Source organism: Aquarana catesbeiana, linkage group LG01, assembly GCF_042186555.1.
Source record: "Aquarana catesbeiana isolate 2022-GZ linkage group LG01, ASM4218655v1, whole genome shotgun sequence".
In the NCBI taxonomy this organism is placed as follows: domain Eukaryota; kingdom Metazoa; phylum Chordata; class Amphibia; order Anura; family Ranidae; genus Aquarana; species Aquarana catesbeiana.
In genome coordinates this window covers 312,649,385-312,664,427 of record NC_133324.1, presented here as the reverse complement: position 1 = coordinate 312,664,427, position 15,043 = coordinate 312,649,385, and the positions used below count along the sequence as shown (strand labels likewise).

At 40.2% G+C, this 15,043-nt stretch overlaps 1 protein-coding gene across 2 annotated transcripts in view; it reads left to right on the top strand.

Annotated features, from left to right (window-relative positions):
* The window catches only part of GRK3 (G protein-coupled receptor kinase 3), a 452,072-nt gene that overhangs the window by 31,337 nt on the left and 405,692 nt on the right, over positions 1-15,043 (top strand). The window lies entirely within an intron of this gene.

Below are 15,043 nucleotides of genomic sequence, written 5' to 3'. Positions count from 1 at the left end.
AATTCCCTGAAGCCCTGTGGTGAGATTGGTTGACTTCATTAATGCTACCATCAATTTTGAGTGTGTCGATCACATTTTATTAGTATCTCATCAATGCCTCTTGCCATATGTAACTGTGTATTCCACACTAATTTTAGACCTATTTTATATTGCTAGATTTATTTTTTTTTTTTTTAGGGCTATAGCTGATGCAAGTTAAAGTGGACCATTCACCCCCTCTCTAATGTAACAAATCACTGTAAGGTCATTTCATATCAGCATGCAGAGATGCAGGCCAATACAATTTTATTAAAGATTTTAGCAGTTGTTTACCTTTTTTAATTTAATTCTACTTCCTGGCTTCTTGAGGCACTGGTGACGTAGCCCTGGTCACACAGATGTCCTCTGGGAAGGCCAAGTCACCAGTGTGTGTGTGTGGTGTTTGTTTTTTTTTTTTTTTGTACTATATGGCTTCAACAACATGAGTGTTGGGTATTGTAATGCCACGTATTGATTATACTTTGCCATGGCTACATCAACATAACCATGTCAGATCTGGTACTGAGCATGTGCGGGATCTGGCTCTGGTAGCCGGCGATGAAAGCGCATAAGAAGCCGGCCATTGTTGTCTACGTGGTAAGTTGGCACATGGGTTTGTAGTAGGAGGAAAAAAGGCATCTAAGCTTGCGACATTAGATGCTCAGTTGACAGGTAATCGTCAATAAATGTGTTTTTATTGGTTGCGGTTTTAAATTTGAGGGTGGGGGATTGTTTTTGGTAGGCCTGCTTTAAGATTCTTTACTATTACCTGTCCTGTCTTTTTTTTTTTTTTGCAAGCAGTTTTATTAGAGACTGTAGTTTCTTCAGTATTTTTAACCTGTTTGGTGCTCTATTTCTTGCTAATGAGGTTTCATCGCGCTTTAGTCATGTTTTAGATTATATAGGGATTCAGATTAGCAATAAAGCTTCACTACAATGTTTGACACCTTGACGACTGGTGAAAATGGATCTAAATTTGTAAGTGTTGTGCCTGTAGGGCTGAGAGGGGTGGTGTAGGTGACGTGTGACTTGCTATATATGAGGATCTCACCACTACCACTGATGTCATAGGGCTGTAAATGACCCTAATCACCATGGTTTCCCTCTATATCTGATAGGTAGCTCTTCTCAGCCTTGTGTAACTGTGAACACACTAAGTGCTCTGGAAGCCTTATCATAATTAAATCCATAGGAGAGCTGTGTACACTGACAGCTATGGAAACCAAGCTTGCTACTGTAAGCCCTTGCATCTCATTACTGGGGATTTTGTTTGTTTTATTTATCTTAGTCCTCTGGTTAAACCATTTCTAACCTGCTGAACTGATTGCACACTTTAAGGCGCCATACATATTTAAAGGGGGTGCTTTGAATGTAGCTGAGTTATGCATGCTCCTTGTAGCTTTTCATTAAAATGTGCAACAACTGCAGCTTGTGCTTGATTTTGTACCTGTATTTATTGTATAAGTTTTCAGGGCAGGATTTCTTATGCTCAGGAGAGCTTTTCATTAGGGGGGGTCAATATAGCGATTTTATTTTCAAAGTTAGTGAATGAATTTCGGCAGCCAGCACCAGCTTCCTTATGGCTTCTAATCATTTTGAGGAAGAAGCTGTTTGAATGTCATGAATAGGCTAAAGGCCGTACACACGATCAGAAAATACCGCTTTTGAAGCGATCGTACGATAATCTGAATGTTGATACACAGCTTTCGAGAGCCGATCATGACAGTTCATCTGAAATTATCTGAAGGGAGGAATCAGGAAATCTTCAGTACTCATCTGAAAATTTTTCAGTACAGTATTCATCTGAAAAAAAAAAAAAATCAGAAGAGCAAGACCACGCATGCTCGGAAACGAAAGAATACAACACAACACATTACATCACTTCCAAAGTTGTATTCTGTTGTGTGAGAATTTTCCTAAGTTTAGTAACCTCTTAATTTTCGACGAGACTAACATGCAAACCAAAAAAAAAAAAAAAAAAGTCAACCGTTCGTCCGATTTATTCTCTTCGTGAGTATGGGCCTTTAGGGTGTACTCGCACTGGACATGGATGAACTGTAGTTCAATTTTTTTTCCCCCTCTGCTCTATTCTGCTGGTTTGCACTCATTGTACTATTGGGAAGCGTTCCCAGGTACACTTACTTCATTACCTCTGCCAGCCAGACCACCATGATCCCTGCTTTCTTGCTCAGTGGTCTATAAAGAGTTCTGTGCTCAGGCACAGTTTGTGCTCAAATTGAAGTGAACTGTAATGAAACCCTGCACTAAACCACCTCTTCCAAGTGGTCCTGGGCACAGTGTGCTTAACTGTACCCAGGCATGGGTTCAGAGAACTCGCACTACACAAATAAACCAGTGCAAGTAGAGGAACTGCACCTGGGTACGGGTAAAACTGCCAGGGTCATTACACCCTAGGAAGCATTAGTGAGTTTATTTTAAGGGTGCTTGCACAAAGCTGTTATATGCATAGGCGTGTGCACAGGGTGTGTCGGATGTGTATGGGAACACCCTAATGGCACAAGGTGGGTGGTTGGGGGTGCCAGTGGCCAGTGTAAATGCCCCCCATTATATTAAAGGCTGGGTTCAACATTAGGAATATGTTACACCTGTATTGGGTGTAATTTAATATGCTCCCAATCAACTGTCTCCCACCACCAGAACCTCCTCCCTGTGACAGCAGGTGGCGTTCATGCGTGTTTGAGCTTTAGGGTGCACACCTAATGCATTAGGCTGTGTACACCTATAGTTATATGTATGCTCCTATGCAAGGGTTTTAGTAATCCGTGATGTTGGTTAACATATGTACAGTGTATGTATTGCAAGGTGTAAGCCAAAAGAAAAAATATTACAAGCATTTATGGACAGGACACCTATAGGGCCTTTTGCACAGGGCAATAATTGAAAGGAGTGGCTTTTTGAGAATTGTTTTGCTTGTGTCTATCTAGCAAGGTTACTTTGTGGTATAAGCCCTGCCAACTGTTTTGAAATGCCTCTAACATTACCAGCTGCAATACCCCCTCTTTCTTGAAGGTACCACTTCCATTTCATCAGTGTCTGGTTCTGGGCTACAGCTGCCCAAGTGGTCAGTCCATTATCGATCACCCATCCTGCTATTGGCAGTGCAGTATGTATGGTGATACACCACATCTAATGATTGGCAAACTGGTGCAATATGTTACATTTATGGTTTATGCAGTCCTGATTTTTCTTTTTGTTCTTTCTGTAATGATTTTCTGCATGTTACAAAAATATGCAATATACATTGGTATCAAGAAGCATAGAACATGAATAGCAAAACAATAAGAGCAACTCTTCAGACTTATACAGCTGTAAAGGAAATCTGCTGCACCCAAGGGAGGGTGGGCCAGGGGAGGAGGAAGAGAATTGCTATAGTCTAGTACTACTTTTCTATAAAAACCACTATTATAAGGTGTGGAGAGCCAGATGCCTTTGGAACCAATAAGACAAGAGTCCTGATTAAGCAGGCTGTGTACATAATGAAGCAGAGACAATAAAAGACAGCTATAGCTTGCAGCTATTAAAAATAATATATAACAATAGCCGGTTCCACATTTCATAACACAGAAGATTACACAACCTAACTATTATTTTTATAGGGGATTCTGCCGGAGAGATCTGTCTATTTTAGTCTGCTTGCCTGCTGTTGCCATTATAAGAGGTTTCTAATTTTCATGTTGCTTTTTTTTTTTTTTTTGTATGTACTTAGTGTTACTAAACCCACAACAGTAAAATTAGTCTGTATATGCAGTAAAAGCATGCTTATTATACTTGCTGTGGAACCTAAGGGGTTAATCCTCTGCATTGCGTAAAGAGGCTGTTTGATCCTGTCTTCTCTGATCCTTCCCTTCTTCCAGTCTTCTTATAATTTCTTGATAACACAGTCTATGGAGTAAGGTTGCACATGCTCAGTTGGGTGTGTATTGCTAGAGAGGTTTTTTGTTTTTTTTTCTCTTGGGAGAGGTACATGTGATCAGCACAGGGCCAATCAGCACTGTCCAGACAGAGGGTCAGGGTTCTTGCGGTCTAATAGGACAGTCAGAAAACTCCTCCTACAAGCCTTAGTCAGTGCTTGGCTGGACATTGATAGAAGTCACAAGACTGCTCTAACTGCTGATGAGAAAAGGTATTTTGACAGTTTTTATATTTACTAAAACAATTGCATTTTCATGCTCTGTGTACTGTGGGAGACCAGATATAGTGAATGCAGGGTCCTGGGTTTAGTAACACTTTAATGTTATGGAGAATGCACTCACTACATGTTACTGGACCTCACAAAGGTGACCAGGAACACCCAGAACTCACAAGTAGACCATTCGAGTGAGGATACAAGATGGAGAAGACACCTGAGGCTTACAAAGTCAGACAGGTTCCAGCAATAAATAAAGTATCACTTTTAGGCTCGGTTCACACATGGGCGGCACGACTTGCAGGTCGCCTCAGCGAGGCGACCTGCAAACGACTGCCGGGGCGACTTGCGAGACGACTTCTGCATAGAAGTCTATGCAAGTCGCCCCAAGTCGCCCCCAAAGTAATACAGGAACCTTTTTCTAAGTCGGAGCGACTTGCGTCGCTCCGATTAGAACGGTTCCATAGCACAGAACGGGAGGCGACTTGTCAGGCGACTAGGTCGCCTGACAAGTCGCCCCAGTGTGAACCGAGCCTTAGGAGTACGGGTTCATTAAAAAGTCACAGAATTACACACATGCTGTGCACCACTGATAATACATACCCTTTTCAAGTATGACCGTCCAATAGCAATGGGAGGACTGCTTAGATTTTTGGGTAGATTGCTGTATATTTGGCTTGTGTGAGAAGCACTATAATCATCTGATAACTTGCTTAGTTCCAGACTGTCTAATACGTTTTATCATAGAATACACTTCTCCTAAAAATTTAATTATGGTAATATTTCCTGCTTGCCACTTTGCGGTGTGTTATTTAATATCTGATTATTTGCTGCTGGTCTACTTCTGGATAGTTTATTTATTTTTATTTATTTTATTTTTTTTTAACAAGCCTCTTCTAAATTAATGCCTATGGACTCTTTATGTGCACTGAGGAAACATTGTTATCACAACGTTCTTATATGGATGAATGGCACCCCAATGCACTTACATAGTACTACTTAAGGTACCTGGCCTATAGTGCACCACAATGCACATAGGGGTTGATTTACTAAAGACAAGTGCACTTGCTCCATAGCTTAGTAAATGAGGTACAACTTCAAGTGGATCTAAAGTCAGAATGTTTTATAACTTAACATTCTATGCATTAAGATTAAAAAAACCTTCTGTGCAGCAGCCCCATCTCGATCCAGCGATATTGCACAAGAGTCTCGGTTGCCTGGGACTCTCTCCCCTCATTGGCTGACGCATTGGCTCCTGCTGCTGTCAATGTCAGCGAGCCAATGAGGAGAGGGAGAGGGGCCGAGTCATGTCTGAATGGACACACAGAGCAGCAGCTTGGCTCGAGTGGTCCCCATAGCATGCTGCTTGCTGTGGGGGCACTTGGCAGGAGGGACCCAAGAAGAGGAGGATGTGGGCTTCACAGAGCAGGTAAGTATGACATGTTTGTTATTTTCAAACAAAGAAGACTTTAATATCACTTTCATTTGCAAAGAATACTCAATCACGTGGAAGGAAAGTAAAAAACAGCATTTTTGCTTGCACATGATTAGATGATGGAAACCAGCAGAGCTTCCCCTCATATCTAGAGCAAATGCACTTAAAGGGTTACTTTTACTAAAGGCAAACAGACTGTGCACTTTGCAAAGTGCGGTTGCTCCAGCGCTTAGTAAATGAGCGGATGTTCTGCTGACTTCTATGATCCAATCATGTGCAAGCCAAAATGCTGTTTTATTTTTAAATTGGGTATTCTTTGCAACGTGAAGCTTTACCTCATTTACTAAGCTCTGGAGAAACTGCACTTTGCAAAGTACACTGTCTATTTGCCTTTAGTAAATCAACCCCTAAGTGCACTTCAAAGAGCACTTAGAGTGCACAGTATATTTTGGCTTTAGTAAATAAACCTCAAAGTGTTGAAAAATATGGTTTAGGTGCATTTTCATGTGCTTTGATGGGCCACATTAAAAAAGAACGAGCAGCCTTTGTGCCGGTTCACACGGGGGCCACCTGTCAAGTCGCACCCCATGCATTGCAATGAAACCATTCTAATAGGAGCGACTCAAGTCGCTCCGACTTAGAAAATGGTTCCTGTACTACTTTGGGGCGACTTCGGAGTGGCTTGCATTGACTTCTATACAGAAGTAGTTTTGCAAGCCGCACTGAAGTCGCGCTGTATGGGGCGGCTTTAGAGTCGGACGACTTTGAAGCTGCCCCTGTGTGAACCAGCACTTAAAGAGATGCACACTGGACAGAAGGGCTGTGGGCCGTTTTGTGAGTTTTGTGTATCCTTTTTCCATTCTTGGATTCTTCTGGTACTTGTGAATCCTTTGATGGTTTATATCTTGCCATTGTAAGCAGATTTAGAATATCTTTCCAAACAGGTTAGTTTTTTATACAAATCTAAAAATGACATAAATACTATATTAAAATATATATTATAATATAAAACTTTTAAAGCTTATATAGTTTTGATATGTAAGCACTTATTGCATGTATTTTTTATTAATTTTTTTTTTCAAAATAGGGTGGATTTATAATCATGGGATGAAAAGGTGAAGGTTATAAAGATGGTGATCAATTGGAGCATTTACTTCTTTTCATTTAACTAATGGCAGTTGCCTGGGCCGTAGGATGGCAGTCGGAGCCACCTATCCACATATTTATGCCCCAAATATCATGACCTATTGGTTTTGTTATCACCTTGGTTGTATATTTTCCTCCTTGTGTTTGCTTTAGTTTTTTGTTTTACTTTTCCTGTTAAATTACAGGAAGGCTTCCTATAGTTTACCCGTTATTTTTTGACCTAATGTGACCAACCCGAATGTGTTTTGGTTTCCACAGCAAGCTGCCTCCTTTTATAGGTCTTTAGACATGGCACATTGAAGAGGGAGCAGTTATAACTCACATGAATGCTATGGGTTATTAGCCCTCATGCACATAGGCTGTTAAAAAAACGTTATGAAAACGCCAGTATTTTAGCAGTGACTTTTTTCAGCGTTTTTGTAATAGTGTTTTTTAGCGTTTTTGAGTGTTTTTGAACGTTTTTCCGCGTTAGCGTTTTTGAGCGTTTTTTTTTTTTTTTTCAATGGATCAAAAACGCTAAAAAACGTTGGTGAATGACGTTTTTGAGCGTTTTTCAGCGTTAGAGCGTTTTTACAGCTGAAAAACGTCTCTCAGAACCCACTGGTCCTGGGTTTTTTTTACAGCTTAAAAACGCCTATGCCACTTGCAGCTCAAAAACGCCTAGGTGGGCATGAAGCCATAGACTAACATAGACAGGCCTTTTTAAGCTGCAAAAAAAGCTCAAAAAAGCAGCTGTAAAAACGTCCGTGTGCATGAGGACTTAAAAGATTGCGACTTGTTTCAAGTGTATGTCCACTCTCTCACAGTGATAGGCAGCTCCTGTTTTCAAAACAGAAGGACAAAGAATAGTGCATAGATAGAGAATGAAGACTGACCCCTTCTTCCCTCTTAGAAGATGAGAATACGTTGAGTTTTGTTCTGGTGGTAAATGTGTGTGTTTGATTGTGTTGGTTCTTTAGATGTCGGATTGTGCACCCTGAGAGCTATTGATTAGCAGGGCATTAGTAATAGAGATATACAGTCTTCTACACTGCTAACGCACCATCAGTCATATTTGTCGATAGATACTGGTGCCAAGGTAGTTAATGCTGTACGGTTCATGAACTCCTTTGGTTTATTAAATAAGAGGCCTCTGAAGAGAGAGAGAAATCCTCCTTAGACTTGTCAGTACCTGGGGACCTGCCTTTAATTAGCTTTGAGAGCAAACTGTACACAAATTTAAATTAGTCCTTGTTTGTAATAGATTTTCTGTATGCTATCTTCGTGTTGCAATGTCTTCAACAAATGTCATTCATACGTTACACATGTAAATATTAAACTATGCATGCTAGTTACCAAAAGTGATGATTTACTTTTCATTCATATTCATATCTACATGCATAAAGTTTTATTATCATCAGTCTTGTTGTCGTGCATTTTTCTGTTTCACGGTACAGACAAAAACATTGATTGATTTACATTTGACGTCCTCTCCAGCAAGACGAGTTGCTTTTGCAAAAAGTCCAGTGTGTTGCTTTTTGGATGCTATGCACTGCCCCTGGTACCAATGGTTCCACTTAAATGGGATCCTTTTGTAAAGCAAAACACATTTTACACGTTTTATGGTGAAACGAGCCCCTAATTACCATAACCATGAGAATGCTTTCATGATTTGCTAAACTTTCGATGTGATGGAAATAATAAAAAAAACTACTGTAGCCCCCAGTAACCAAACCAAGTTTAAGCAGGTTGTGCGATCTTTGCCTTATGTATTTTTGTATAAAAAAAAGTATCCTGTTCTCGTTGTTTTGCTTCCTTTGTGTAAAATCCCTGGTGCTCCTGAAAGACCCTCTGCTTTTCCTAATAAAAACTGACCACACTAGGCATGAGAGCACAACGTGGTCAGTGTTCTGTCTGTGCTGGGAAGCCTGCTCTCCAATGATCAGACTGGTGTTGACACCCCTCCCCCGGACAGCCATTCACTGGGAAGGTCAGCATGCTGCTGTTACTCCTACTCTAGCTCTCCAAGCTCCCTATAGAGCTGAGAACAGTGGGTATGTTATCACTTATAAAAAAAAAAAAAAAAAAAAAAATGGGGAAACCATGTATTTTTCTTGTATGTATAAACAAAAGTCTATTCTATTTTTAACTGAATGCATTTTTTTTTTTTTTTTTACAATGTTTACATATACTTTTAAGAGCTGACTTTTGATTGCTGTGAGTTACTGTAATACTACTAGGCCTTTCTCAACCCTTTTCAATACAGAGGAACCCTTGAAACTAACTTTCCGGTCTCGGGGAATCCCTGCTAAAAAAATGATTATATTTATAACTCGTGATACATTAGTGTGAGGTCAGTGGGAAGAATGTGAAAGTGGGAAAATTCCTTATACTTGTGGTCTTTGGGAAAAATTCCCCCCCTTACAGATCTCTACTTAGAGCAATACTGTCAGTGGGAACTTATCTGAGAGGCAGGGATTACTCCTTGCCTTAGGCTCGGTTCACACAGGGGCGGCACGACTTGCAGGTCGCCTCACCGAGGCGACCTGCACACGACATCCACGGTGACTTGCAAAACGACTTCTGTATAGAAGTCTATGCAAGTCGCCTCAAGTTGCCCCAAAAGAAGTACAGGAACCTTTTTCTAAGTCGGAGCCACTTGCGTCGCTCCTATTAGAATGGTTCCATTGTACAGAACGGGAAGTCGCCCCTGTGTGAACCGGCACTTAGTAACCTCTGGAGGAACCCTAAGGCTCCATGGATTCCTGGTTGAAAAACCCTTCTTTACTACCTTGGTTACTACAATATAATTGTAAATGCAGTTTGTATTACATTTTTGATCTGCAGAACAAAGTTTTGTATATCTGCATATTTTTATGTAATTATTTTACAATCAAATTTTTCCACGTGCACAGTATCTTTTGTTAAAAAACGCATGTTTGAGAATATGACAGTAAATAGAATTAGATTGATTCTTAGCATTAAGACCATTCCCAATGCACGGTACAACTTAAAGTGATTGTAAACTCAGGGGAAAAAAACCCTGTAAAACAAAGGCATAATGAGCTAGTATGCATTGCATACTAGCTCATTATGAAATACTTACCTTTTAAAACAAAGCTGTTGCAGCCATTCCCGTACACCACTGTGATGGGCGACGTCTCCGTAATGTTACTTTCGAGTTTGCGGGCTCCGGTGCTGCAGTTGACCGGGAGTCACCGATCACGGCACAGCAGCTGAAGAAATGGTACAAACGAGCCGTTTCTTCAGTGTGCATGTACCGATGACCTCTGCACATGCGGATACAATGAATATCTCCTAAACTGCAAGTTTAGAAGAAACTCGTGGTATCTACAGGTAAGCCTGTAGGCAAAAGTGGTTATAAAGGGTTTACAACCACTCTAATTTTGCAGAGGTTTCAATGAATTGACCTAAAACACAGCTCTTCTGTAGAAGCACATTCGAAAGGTTCTGGCATATGGGAAGTTTCAAATGTCATGGGTTTCCAGACAGTTAATTTTGGCATTCTACAATTGACAACATTTACCTCCCGACGCGTTATTGTGAATGGGTAGTCTTATTCTGTGGCATACTAGTGCTAGTCATTAAATACAGGATTCACACAGTGGTAACTAAGGTTTTAGGTTTTATGTACTTTTCCCTCACCTTTTTACTGGAAGAAATAGGTAGTCTGTAATTACCAACATTGAGTTTTAGTGTTCCCCTAACTACCTTGTACTTTTTTTTTTTAACTCCCTGCTTCCCCATCCATTGTTCAGATTGTGTTCCTCCTCTGCCTGCGGTTTAGCAGTAGTGGGAGGCTTGTGACTCACTTATCAGCAATTTTGACAGATACTGTGGGTTCAAAGGCGGAAGGTGCTTGTCGCTTGCAGTGGTGGCATATAACATGCAAGTTAAGCAGTTACAAAGCTGCTTTTAAAAATGTGTTGTCATAGTGCACTTCCAACTATAATTTTTTTGCCACCAGTAACTAATAGTAGTACAAAGTTGATTTGACTCAGCAACTAGTTATTTTTTTTTATTTTAAATTCTATATGCATTTGTTCCTGATATTTGCCTGGTGACACTTACTTATTTGGTCTCTTGTAATCCTAAATATAAAGAGGAATTCTAGGTGGAACGTGATGCCACTGTCCCGCCTCTTCACCTCGTCCAGTCAGAGAACGCTTTACATTAATTCAGAAAATGCACAGCATTCTCTGAATGGCACCCGTGCTGAGCAGCTGACCTCTTTTGTTCAGAATGCAACAGGGCATCTTTCTCGGCACAAGATTCGGAAGCAAGCACTGTAGTGAAGTCTACTTCACTGTAGTATTCACTGTAGTGAATAGTGAAGTCTATTTCAGTGATTTCCAGCTTCCAGGGCATCGGCCAGGTATAGTAAATACATAATTACATGGGTCCAGGCTGCACCCATGTATACTATATCCGTGCTTGGATTTCTAATTTAAAGTGTATGAAAACCTTTTTTCTTTTCGATCGAGAAGAAAAAAAGGGGATGTATAAATATTTTTTTTTTATTTTTTGCAATCTGTGTCCCCACTAGGGGGAATTCCCCTTACATCCTGAAGACACAACACTAAATGAGAGGAAATCTTTGCCAAAGTAAGCAAAATTCCTTTCTCAAAGCTAAATTTCAAGAATTCAGCCATCTATAAAACTGGCAGGCACACTATGAATTAACTTTTAAGGAGGTGACCTCTCCTGAACATATATATATATATATATATATATATATATATATATATATATATATATATATATATATATATATATATATATATATATATATATTATATTATATTATATTATACATCTGCCAGGTTTATGGCTCTGCCAGAGCATACACTGACACTAGGGGCTGTGAGGGGAGAGAAGCACACAGAGCACCTATGCTCGCTCTTTTCTCACTGCTGCCCATTCAACGAAGCCTTTGTATTTTGTGAATGAGTTCCCATAAACAAAGTCTTCTGTGATTTTGCAGAAGGATGGGGGAGGACAGGCAAAGCAACTGCACTGACTCAAATGATGAAGATGCTTTGACCTGAAGCATCAGCGTAGGGCTCCCAGAAATACAGTGATAACCGTCCCCTGGGACTGCAATAAAACTATCAGATGGAAATTATAGCGATAAGCCCAGGAGATGTCATGCACCTTCTTGGACATAACCCATAGTGTGCCTTCACTTTTTATAAATAGCTGAATTCCTGCAATTTAGCTTCAAACAGTTGTCTCAGGAGCAGGTATCGCCATTGGAGGATTTACCCTCACGTGTTGCTCCGGTGATGGCTCTAAAATGTTGTCTTTCCCCTTTAATTTCTGTCTCCCATTAGCAGGAGAAATAGAAGGGTGAATCTCCCCAGTGCAGACACAGACAGAAATTTAAACCTTGCCAAAGGGTCTACTACAACCTTACTCTAACCAAAGGCCTAAAGGAAAAATATTTCCCTTTACATACTCTCGAAGGTGCTTTTTATTTTATAGCTGTGCAAGCTGTTATTGACATCCAGCTTTTAAAGAAAACCCAGTGGGTTGGTTCAGAATAGCAAACTGGCTGTTAAACTCTTGTAAAGACATTTTCTAGGAACACAGAGCAAATTTAGGTCATGCTATGACCTGCACTCGTTCCCTTCCCTTTGATACCTTATTGGCAGAGAGGCTACCATGTTCCATCTATTGGCTGATAGTAAACTGAACTTGCATTAACTGTAGAGGCCTAGAGAAGCACTGTGGCCAGGCTTTGGTCATTTTAAATATTTAGTCCTCATTCACATAGGTGCATAGACCTGTACAGTGTGAAGAGCTATTTAGTTATGTTTCCAAAGCAACATGGAGCTCTGTTCAGGCAGTCTATGTTGGACAGACACAGTGGTTTTATGGATCACCCGCACATCTGGGTTTGGCAGGTTCACAGGGGCGAGTACATGGCCCTGAAAATAGACAGTTTGCTTCTGGGGCCATGGACCTGTTTTTGTGTACCTGACAAACTCAGATGTGTTGGATGTGTCTATACAACCAGCTGTAAGAATACAGTAGCCAGCAGGGAGATTCCTTCATTCTGCGGGCTGTGCGAGAGACCTATGCATGGCTAGTGAAGGAAAATCCTAAATTTGTCATTGCGAGTATGGGAACAGAAGTGACATTTTCCAATGGGGACACATGTTCAGGTAACAACTTTCTGAGAGGACATTTCTCCAACTTTGGAAATATTTACTCACAACATGTATCTACAGGACAGGAAGTAGATGGAAATCTCCCTAGGACACACAAAAAAATGCTGATTCTAACCCCTTTTTATTACCTAATATACTTTATTGATGAGAAGCCTGCACCTTTCAGACTTCAACATCATTTCCCATATTTCTATTGCAATGTTGTGCACTCTTTCAGACCCAACAATTAGAAGGGTTACTTTGTTGATCTTCATTAAGGTGATCAACTCAGATGCTGTATTGTAAACACGAATTACAATCTGTGAAAGTCTGTTGAACACATGCCATAGCTGTCGGTAATTGCTGTTAACGGTTTGATCAGATTGACTGACTGTTTTGTTCATCCATTTGTGTTTAACTTCAACTTTTCATGCTCATTGTACAGTAAGTAGGAAGAAAGGAAAGGTCCATTTGGGTGATAGAGCGCTATAGGATGCAGTTGGCACAGTTGCTGATCAGTGTATTCTGACAGCACCTAATGTCAAAGTACAATTTCCTGGAGGAGGGATTCTTCCATCCATCCTCATTTGAGTGGATGGTGGAAGCCATTTTTTTTTCCCAGTTAAGCCTCCTGGCTAAATGGGGGGAGAGATAATCTATGACCAGCTTTACTTTAGACACTGGTAAATAAGACCCTAATTTCCTAATATTCTGCATAGAGAGGGATATTTTTAATACTTTACAAATGGCGGTAGTTCTAGGCACATGTCGGATTGTCATTTTTGTAAATTTTTGCGACTTTCAATGTTGCCCTAATCAAAATGTTTGGACATTTGGCTTCAGTTCATCCTTACTCGTGACATTATCTGCTTGCCTCTTCATTTAGGCCAATCACAGAATGCCTTGTATTCACTGATCAAAATACAAGGTGCTCCCTGAATGGCTGATTATACCACATGACCAACTTGATTTCTTTTTGGCTGTGGCAGTGAGTAGAACTTGGCGAGAACCGAGCACACATTACTGTATGCAGCACAAAGTGCATGCAGTGTATTGCTGGAGCCTTTTGTAACAATGAGTAATCTTTGGATCACACTGGCCCACACTGTTTTTGTAGGAAAACCAGATCTGGAGATCTGGTTAAAGCCACTGATGAAATGCAAACACTCCTGCCATGAAGCAAAGCCAGGTCTCTATCATCACTTTTCTCCAATGCAATACAGCTTGGTCAAGGGCCTGTAATTGGATAATGAAGGAGCAGCAGCAGCACCCTGATGAACATTTTATTTTTCCTGCTCTTGCCTCCTATTATCAGTTCTCTACAAGACCCCTAGAGCCCAACTGCTACAGTGCTGTTGTTCCTTCTTCAAGTCTTTGTTGTACACAGTGTTGTTAAGGAGACAAAGACAGATTGAGGTATTTTATTGCAAAAAGGATTAAATGTGGGTTTTCATGCTTTTTAAATAAATTAGCAAATCCATGTAAAATTGATTGAGCAAGAATGCTGAAATTTTGCTTGTGGTCAGCACAATTGGCTTGTTTTCATTAGTTTTTAGTCATTGACACATGTGCATTTTATATTTTGCAATATACATGCTGACTTTGTAGCAATCTATTAGAGCAGCGGCCTGTTGCCATTTCTATATTCCAGGAAAATCGTGCCTATTTTTGGATTGTTTTGACTTGGATTGGATCACATGGAAAATGCATGTGTTTGTTTGTCCTTATTCCATGTATAGTGTTGATATGATGGGCTGCCTTGTGAAGGCAAACCAGAGAGGACTTATGGGAGAGGGAGCATTAATACTACATTAATGTATACAATGACCTTTGTTGCAAGTCTGTTTAATACTGTTATGACTGGCGTTCGCTCTAGGTCCTTCAATACAAAATGCAGACGATGGTTACCAAAGTTAACGTGCAGCTGATATTTGAAACTATTGGTTTTATTCAGTCTGTGCCAATTTTGAATTGCTACATAAATTTACCAGGAAAAAAAAATCATATAATCTTCATGGAAAGTGATCTTACACCCAGATCATGCACACTGAAGTATTTACATATTCTGAACAAGCTGTAAAAGCATGTCCCTTTTAATCGTCTCTGTATCTATAACCATTGTAGAGCAATTCATTTTCAAAATTT